This window comes from Gadus morhua, chromosome 4 (assembly GCF_902167405.1).
Source record: "Gadus morhua chromosome 4, gadMor3.0, whole genome shotgun sequence".
NCBI lineage: Eukaryota > Metazoa > Chordata > Actinopteri > Gadiformes > Gadidae > Gadus > Gadus morhua.
Genome location: NC_044051.1, coordinates 41,789,571 through 41,799,073, shown reverse-complemented (window position 1 = coordinate 41,799,073; position 9,503 = coordinate 41,789,571). Strand labels below are relative to the sequence as shown.

At 47.0% G+C, this 9,503-nt stretch overlaps 1 long non-coding RNA gene and 1 pseudogene across 1 annotated transcript; both read right to left on the bottom strand.

The window, feature by feature from the left end:
* Positions 1–634: 634 nt before the first annotated feature.
* Positions 635–2,166, bottom strand: LOC115542085 (uncharacterized). The gene is made up of 3 exons (XR_003976456.1): positions 1,805–2,166; positions 1,006–1,138; positions 635–710 (listed from the first exon to the last, which is right to left on the bottom strand). It is a non-coding gene; the product is annotated as an uncharacterized LOC115542085 (long non-coding RNA).
* Positions 2,167–3,645: 1,479 nt separating this feature from the next.
* On the bottom strand, positions 3,646–7,728 carry LOC115542078 (zinc finger protein 226-like; annotated as a pseudogene).
* Between the last annotated feature and the right edge of the window lie 1,775 nt (positions 7,729–9,503).

Below are 9,503 nucleotides of genomic sequence, written 5' to 3'. Positions count from 1 at the left end.
TTTAAATGCGACTGCATCACCTTCCCTCCCATGACGGTCAGCAGCTTGCAGATATCAGCATCCCTCCAGTTATAACTACTCATGTTGAAATCACTGCGTTGTCTCTGTTATAGAGACAATGCAGCAACACCTCTACCCAAGTCCCTTCCCTGGAACCGCAAAGCTGTCTATTCACATTTACATCTAAATGAAAAGCGCCAATATGTGTAGGGTCTGAGAAGGTAAATTGGGGTGCGAAATCAAGCCGGTAAATGACCACGGTCAGTGTAAACGCGCGGATCATGCAAGGAAAAAGGTGGGCATAAGACGGGCATATTTGGCAGCGATTACTGAATCATAAAGGGGTGTGCTTTCTATGGGTGTGTGCTGGAGTTGTAACAGAGGAAGCCTCTCATTTGGATGCTGAATAAGAAGATGATTTCCAACCTGCACACTCAGCTCCTCGTGGCAGACCAGCCGCTCGCCGCGCTCCAGGCTCTTGGCCGCGCTGTGGTCCGCAGACAGCGAGTTCAGGGCCTCCACTTCTGACGCGGTGAAGAGGGTGTCATGGCCGCCCACCGCCAGTGGGCCCTCCCCTTTACCGTAGACGCTCAGGATCTTCAGCTCCCCGCTGTGACTTGACATGTGGGAGGAGCCAGGGCCGTCCACACCCTGACTCTCTGAGGTGGCGCCGCGCTGCGTGCTACGGTCTCCAAAGGCATCGCAGTCTTCTGCAGAGGGAGAAAAAAAAGACGGGGAGTAATTGTTTCGGTACATTGTTTGCATAAAAGGAGGAACTGTGTATTTGTACATTTGAAACTATTTAAATGTATGTATATACCATTGAGAACGAGGGTTTAAAATGTGTACTGCAGACAACTCCCAAGTTTGTCTCTTTGCAGGGCGCTGGTCATGATGCTTTTCCTAAGAGGACCAGGCTTTTTAGGTAGGATCTTTTAGGTAGGTCTTTGCTGCCTAGAATCTACTACGTCAAATGTAAATGTACTCAAGGTGGACAGTACATACCTTTACTTGTGAAGTGGGGCCGGAAAGTCTTTAAGGATAGCCGTGTGACTACAGTATGTGTTTCCAGGTGGTCTGTATGGCAGGCAACATCCCTTGAGAGAAACACCTGAATGTTACCAATTGATGGGCTGGCCTGTGTAGAGACAACAAGGTCAAATTAGTACTCAATATATTGCTTTCAATGTATTCCAGGTGCAAGTTGTAAGAACATATAAGGTACGCATGTTTAGTGAATTACATTAGCCAGATACTTAAAATTAGATCTATGAAGTGATCCAATTATGTTACATTCATTTGTTTGCATGTTTCATACAACTTAAAAGATCATCTCAGCATTTCACTACAATTACATCAAGCTCTGCAGAAACCTGTAAATAACCCATTGATTTGAATCAGGTGCGAAGGGGAAAATATGAGTGGGCCCTGGAATGGCAGTCCAACCCGCAACTCACTACCTGTGAACTCGTATCAGATCGATGTATAACATTATGCTGCGTTCCCCCAACTACACTCCCAATCCCGCCGTGTTTGGTTAAAGTTATAATGTTGACGATTGAGAATGAGAACGAGGAGCTGAGTTTGAGAACAGTGCATTCCATGATTCGATTTCCCCCCCCCCCCGCTTGAAGGTAGGTTTGCAATGTTGACACTAGACTGGTAGACCTCGGGAGGTTGGCTATTTGAAAAGTATATCTTGGGTCAAAAAAGGTTTGGCAGCCCTGCTGTACAGCTAATGCTAGGGTAACAAGGTAACCATATACAGTAAAGCAACACGATGATATAGCGGTAGTGGACTTACTTGTCCGAGATTTGACGCTGAGCCGAGGAGTGTTGGTACTGAACCGGACTCCATTTCCAGACCTTCCGCAAGTCCAGCTTTGTATTGGACCAAGTTGAGGAAGCAGTCGTCGGTGAAACTTACAATGTGTAGTGATGTTATGGTTTGCGTCGAGGCATCGGGGCGCGTGTCGAGTACCTCGGCTCCTCCCCCCAACGGAGCTCCCTATCGAGTAGGCTTCACGTAGGCGAAATGACGTAGCGTAATGACGTAGCGTGTGACGTTCGAGGCTTCATCTCGGGCTGTGCCGCGATATGGGTTCACAATTGGCAGAAAGAAGACACTACCCAGTTCCAAGATCACTTGAATGGCTATGTAGCCTAATTAATGACACTCATTCTCAGTCATCATGCAGTTCTATTACAATTATTAGTAGGCTACTGTAGTAGATAAGACATTCTATTTTGCCCGGGATGACTTAAAATCTTTGTCAAATTATTTGTTTTCTACCATAATAATAATAATAATACATTTAATTTAGAGGCGCCTTTCAAGACACCCAAGGTCACCATGAGCTCGGGAGATATTTATTTACGGCACACTCACACGTAGGCCTATCAATGAAATGACTTTAATTCTCAAATGTTTTGATGTTGTACGAAGCAAACATCACATCATCACAGGAAACTCTTTCTTTCATCAACATTTCATTCACCAATAGGTGTCCCTAGCGTACTCATTTGAAGCTTCGAGGTCGAACCACTTTGATGGTTCATCTAGCTGCGAGGCTTTGACGTTTCATGAGGCATCATCTCGGCACCAACTAATATGTGCTGAGCTCACGTTGTCGTAGCTCATTTTCTCATGGGCGGTCGGGACAAATTCTCTGGGCGGGCAAAGTAGAGAAAGGGGAGGTAACCTTTCCCTGTATTTTTCTCATTCTTTTTTATTGAACATCTTTATAGATAATACAAACAAAAGAATGAGCGATAAAAAGCAAGAAATAAAATAAAAACGAACAAATGAGATCCTCAGGATCCTTATCTTAGGTAATACAGTTCAAATAATACTTTTTTTTTTTTTCCATTATTTCCTTTTTGAAGAGTTTTGTTAGATTTGATATAATGGTAAATTTAACCCTTTGCATTGGCTCGTATTGGGCACACACACACACACGTCTTGACATAGAGGCATAGGCCGCGGCCGCTTGTGGCCCCGTAGTGGGGGGGGCCCCTACCGACCTCCCCCCCAAACAATACACAAACAGAGACAAAGCAAGACAAATCTAAATGCAAAATAAAATTTAGGTTTAGGAAAAGGGTTAGGAATTAAAGTCACCCTAAAAAGCTAAATAACGCTGGTAAGTATTTGGCAACACAGCCAAAGATGACACAGTTTTACGGCTACTGTTGGGGATACAGACAGGAACAGCAACGTCCAAAGCTTTGAACATGCCGCTGCAGCAGCTAGCTGGGAAGTGGCGCTAGGTGAAGACCTGTGAGAAGACGTCAATAACATAGGACTCTGTGTTATTGGCGAAATTATTGACTGTCTAACCCCTACCTACTGCTTCATCACATGTATCCACTGTCTAACCCCTACCTACTCCTTGAATCACATGTATCTATGTACTGTAAGTAGTTTTAGGGTGAACGGGTCTGAAGGGTATCAACCACCATAGAAACGATAGAAAACGTTAAATTCAAACAATTTTCTGTTGAGATCTGAAAGAAATTAACTGCCTATTGTGATTCAAGGTATGAACTAGAAAATAATGGCAGTAGAAAGACAGCAATTAGAAAGTCAAAACAAGAGGTAGTTGGCATTAAGGACATGCCAAAAGGTAAGTGAAACGAACACAATCATGTATAATGTGGGGTTTAATTGCAGTCTATTTCACAGGTCAACTTTGCAGGCTTTTTCTAATAACAAAGGTAGAGGTAACGACAGTGTTGAAATATCAAGCGCAAGTTTAATATATACAATTATATACAAATGATATAAACCCTGTTTATAGAATAGAATACTTTGTCATTATACAATGTAGAACAATGGCTATGGCGTCCTCCGTTGATCCATTTGATCGATAGGTAAACTGGTGGGGGTCGAAGCTGGGTGGGAGGCGGGCTTTAAAGATGAACTGAGCTGAGATCTGAAGTTTAGTTGATATAACAGATGTATTGTCTGCCTTCTCATTGGTACAATAAATAAAAAGGGCTGAACTTGCTAAAAAGGGATTAAATTGTCCGGTGAAGGGGTGAAAGTGTTACAGGGCGCCGCCATGTTGGATTTCAACAATCAGCTACGTCACTGGCATGGTAACCTACTCCTACTCTGTGGCTCTAGCAGCCATAGCAGGTAATGAGTCAGGCTCTGAGGCTCGCTGAAATGGCTACGGAAAATAAAACAACCATGTCTACAGGAGGACCATCTTAGTGCATTGCCCCTGGCTTCATTAATGAATTATATAGGGCCAAGGCAGCTTGGGTAATCATACATTTCCACAGGCTACCTTTGAATAGAAAACCAGCCCTAAATACATGGCTGGCAGCCTTAAAACTGACTAACCCTCCGATGTAAATCAGCCCGTCATGTCAATCTCCACAAGCTAGCACTCCGACCATAAAGTGTATAAACTATTGCTCCGACGATATCACAGATCTAAGTTTCCAAGCTGCTAATTAAACTACGGCGGGTAAGTTAACAGAAGTTCCACAAATGTCCCTTTCTACTCACCCTGTTGTTCGCCGACTACCCGATTGCCGATGCAGAGGGAGTTAAACTCGAAGTAGTTTCATAGTAAGATTTATCTGTGCAATATCCATCAACATCCACCAGAAAGTAAACCTCCAACATCCACCTAAAGTAAACGTGACACTTGTGAATCCGCCTCGCATCTATTTAATTACTAACTGTACATTAAAAAGTATTTCTACTCAATCTAAAAAGGTTAAACAACAACTATCTCCGCCTCGACGTGAACCTTTTTATACAGCGCTCAGGCTGGATGCGCGCAGGCTTGATGCGTTCCTCTTATTTTTGTGGAGAACCAGCGCCTTGAATATGTAGGTACTACAGCGTTTGTACAGCTCGTTGCGTTTCCGCAATGAGTCCATCTTTACGGAGATATTCCTGAAACGCATCAAAGGAAAACGGAGGGGGAAAGATCGTTCTCGCCTTGTTACTTGGTTGCTATTTATGGGGCGCTCCAGTGTCTCCGCTCGGACGTCCCTTAGAGAGAGCATGGCCACTTCCAAAACCTCTCTCGCCGCACAGCATCCGAAATGCCCTGTGCATGGTTATGCAACCTAATCCCACCGTTAGATGGTCATGGTTGACCGGGACCTCTCGGCAGCTGACCGATTCAATGGCAGTGTCCATGCTCCGGCAGCACCCACACGCACACCAGTCACACCCACACGATCCGAAGGTGGAGCTGGAGCCTGAAATTGATCCCTCTCCACCGGGTGGCAGTCGGACACTACAGGCATGTCCCTCACAAGCCCAAACTCGTAACCAGCCATATTAAAATCACTATTTTCAACCGTGGAGTGAATAAGACATTCGCGAGTCTGCAGCAACGACCTAGTTGTACCATGCAAGTGACGTCATCGGCGCTCTAATTCTAAAAGACGCATTATCTTTTGTTGCTAAAAAAAAGGCTATATGTTGACTTTAAAAAAAAAAAATTGTGTCATTTTTTTATTTTTATAATGGTCATAACTAAAACGTTGACGATGTTTATTATTTCAGTTCAGTTCATCTTTAATGTGGTGAAAGACCAGCCTTTCAAAGGATTTCATGATCACAGGTGTTCGAGCTACTGGGCGGTAGTAGACACACGCAGGGCTTCTCCCCGGTGTGAGTCCTCACGTGGATCTTCAGCTTGGAGCCATGACTGAAGCGCCTTGCGCATTGGTCACCCATGTAGGGATTCTCCCCGGAGTGAGTCCTCATGTGGCAATTGTCGTGCTCTTGTTGAAAGTAGTTTGAAACGGGTGGCTTTTAACTCACTTTATTTGTTTAAGTATTTCGGTATGGTAACTATGAAGCAAAAGGGAGGGAATAGTATCCAACACTAGCAGAGAGAAATACCGTGAGCTACTTCGAGCCCCGGGCTTAGACCCGACTCTCTCTGCGGGGCGCCTATGATTCTCTGACCTCCGCTGGCTCCGGTCGCTGAAAATTGACCAAGTAGGTGTGGCTTATGTGAAGTGGGCGTGGTCTAGCTCTTAGCTGCAGCTTCCGCGTCTGTCTTAAAGATGCTGCCTTCTGTGGCTGGGGTAGATATTACAGCTTGTGTGTTCCTGCTTCCTAGTGGCTATGTGGGGGCAGCTTATGTGCTTAAAATACATAACACATGTGGTCCTCCAAGGGCCTTTTCTGACTGAAGAGCTTCGTGCATTTGTTCAGACCTGTAGGGCTTCTCTCCGGTGTGAGTCTTCATGTGGCTCTTCAGGCTGGCTTTATAAATGAAGCGCTCCGTGCATTGGTCACACTTGTAGGGCTTCTCGCGGGTGTGAGTCCTCATGTGGATCTTCAGGCTGCCTCTCTGTCTGAAGCGCTTTGCGCATTGGTCACAGTTGAAGGGCTTCTCCCCGGTGTGAGTCCTCATGTGGATCTTCAGCTTGTCTTTCCGAATGAAGAGCTGCGTACATTGGTCACACTTGTAGGGCTTCTCCCCGGTGTGAGACCTAATGTGGATCTGGATCTGAAGGGTGCTTGTCTGTTCGAAGCGCATTGCGCATTGGTCACACTTGTAGGGCTTCTCCCTGGTGTGAGTCCACATGTGGCTCTTAAGATGGCTTATCGTTAAGAAGCGCTTTGCGCATTGGTCACATTTGTAGGGCTTCTCCCCGGTGTGAGTCCACATGTGACTCTTAAGCTGGCTTGACTCTCTGAAGCGCTCTGCGCATTGGTCACACTTGTAGGGTATCTCGCCGGTGTGAGTCCTTATGTGGCTCTTAAGATGGCATGTCTGCCCGAAGCTCTTTGCGCAATAGTCACACTTGTAGGGCTTCTCCCCGGTGTGAGTCCACATGTGCCTCTTAAGCTGCCTTGGCTGTCCGAAGCGCTTTGCGCATTGGTCACACTTGTAGGGCTTCTCGCCGGTGTGAGTCCTCATGTGGCTCTTAAGATGGCTTGAATATCCAAAGCCCTTTGCGCAATGGTCACACTTGTAGGGCTTCTCCCCGGTGTGAGTCCTCATGTGGTCCGTAAGCTGGCTTGTCTGTCTGAAGCGTTTTGCGCAATGGTCACACTTGTAGGGCTTCTCCCCGGTGTGAGTCCTAATGTGGATCTGAAGGGCGTATGTTTGTCGAAAACGCTTTGCGCAATGGTCACACTTGTAGGGCATTTCGCCGGTGTGAGTCCACATATGGCTCTTCAAGTGCGTTTTCGATATGAAGAGCTTCATGCATTGGTCGCACCTGTAGGGCTTCTCCCCGGTGTGAGTCCTCATGTGGCTCTTCAAGTGACAGTTCAGACTGAAGAGCTTCATGCATTGGTCGCACTTGTAGGGTTTCTCCCCGGTGTGAGTCATCATGTGCCTCTTCAAGTGACATTTCAGACTGAAGAGCTTCATGCATTGGTCGCACTTGTAGGGTTTCTCGCCGGTGTGAGTCCTCATGTGGCTCTTCAGTTGTCCACTTTGACTGAAGCACTTTGCGCATTGGTCACACTAGTAGGGCTTCTCTACGGTGTGAGTCCTCATGTGGATCTCCAAGTGTACTTTCCCAATGAAGCTCTTCGTGCATTGGTCACAACCGTACGGCTTCTCGTCGGGTTTTGTCCTCATGTGAACGATCATATTGTCATTATTGGGAAAAACCTTGCCACACAAGACACCGGGCCGGCCCTTGCGGCCGCCCCGATGCCCAGTCAGCTCCTCAAGGCGGACCAACCGCACGCTGCAGTTCAGGCTCTTGGCCACACTGCAGTCCACGGACAGCGAGCTCAAGGCCTCCGGTTCTGACGTGGTGAAGAGGGTGTCATGGCCGTCCACCGCCAGTGGGCCCTCCCCTTTTCCATAGACGCTCAGGATCCGCAGCTCCCCGTTGTGACTGGCCATGTGGGAGGAGCCAGGGGCGTCCACACCCAGACTCTCTGAGGTGTCGCCGCGCTGCGTGCTACAGTCTCTGATGTCATTGCCGTCTTCTTCAGAGAGGAAAACAAAGAGAGAGAAAGTAATGGTTTGAATTCATGATTTGCACAAAGGGATACAGCATGTACTTTTACACACTGATGTATTGGAAGAAGTATATTTTGACACTGTCTTTCTAACGTCTTTTTGTTTATTATGCATTTCCCTTGTTCCCCTTGGGGGGGGTCAAGGGAAAAGGCTCCAGCTGAAAAGGCACCGCTACGTCTCCGCCCTTTAAGGATGTGGGGAGGTCATAAGGACACAACCCAGGTCATCTGTTGTTTCCTATCACCTGCTTTACCAATACTGTAGTTATACTGGGAATCAGAGCGGATTCAGCATTCCTGACACCTGCCATGAAGAAGATGTAAATCATTCTACCATAAACTGTATAGTAGTCCTTGTGTTTTAGGAGGGCTTTGGTCATGATTCTTTTCAAAAGAGGACCAGGCTTTTTAGCGTAGGTAGAATCGAGTACATTCTCACTTGGTAGGTCGTTTGCTTGCATGGATGCAATGTGTATTACTAACCTACAGCGGGCATGCCTCCATCAATGTCCTCTTCAACCTTGATTGAAATGGTGTCTGGGGTCTGCTGCTTTCCAAAAAGAGGGAAACACACACAAGACAAATTCTTAATTTGCACAGAATAGTTGTTGATCCCCACCTACGATAGACTGGGTGCCCCCGGCCTGTTCTGACGGTGATTTGAATCCGCCCTGTAGAAGGGTCTGGAGAAGAGCAATTCATTTCTTTCTGCTTCCGATACGTTTTTGGAGGAGCCAATCACCAAGTTGGTTAGTTCTCCCCCTGGCGCCCTATTGCCTGGTTTAACACAATGACTACAGGGAAGCGACGGCAAGCAGCCATTTGGGGACAGAGTCAGTTGAACAAGTTGATCAAGCCTCTTGTGCTGAAGACAATGACAGCAGCTTCCCCAGACCAACGAGTCTGGCAATAGTCAGGCTACACTTACGGAACATTAATTCATAGAGGAGTGTGCTTTATAAGGGTGTGTGCTGGAGTTGTAACAGAGGAAGCCTCTCATTTGGATGCTGAATAAGAAGATGATTTCCAACCTGCACACTCAGCTCCTCGTGGCAGACCAGCCGCTTGCCGCGCTCCAGGCTCTTGGCCGCGCTGTGGTCCGCAGACAGCGAGTTCAGGGCCTCCACTTCTGACGCGGTGAAGAGGGTGTCATGGCCGTCCACCGCCAGTGGGCCCTCCCCTTTACCGTAGACGCTCAAGATCCGCAGCTCCCCGCCGTCACTGGACATGTGGGAGGAGCCAGGGGCGTCCACACCCAGACTCTCCGAGGTGGCGCCGCGCTGCGTGCTACGGTCTCCAAAGGCATCACAGTCTTCTGCAGAGGGAGAAAAAAAAGACCAAGTAATCGTATTGATACACTGTTTGCATAAAAGGAGGAAGTGTGTATTTGTACACATGAAATAAACTATTTAAATGCATGTTTATTAGGGCTGTACCGATATGCATATCGAAACCGGAATCACGACACTCAAAACCACAAACCTGTCTCGCGGTGTGAGAAGGCAGAAAGGCGATACGCCATTTCTAACTC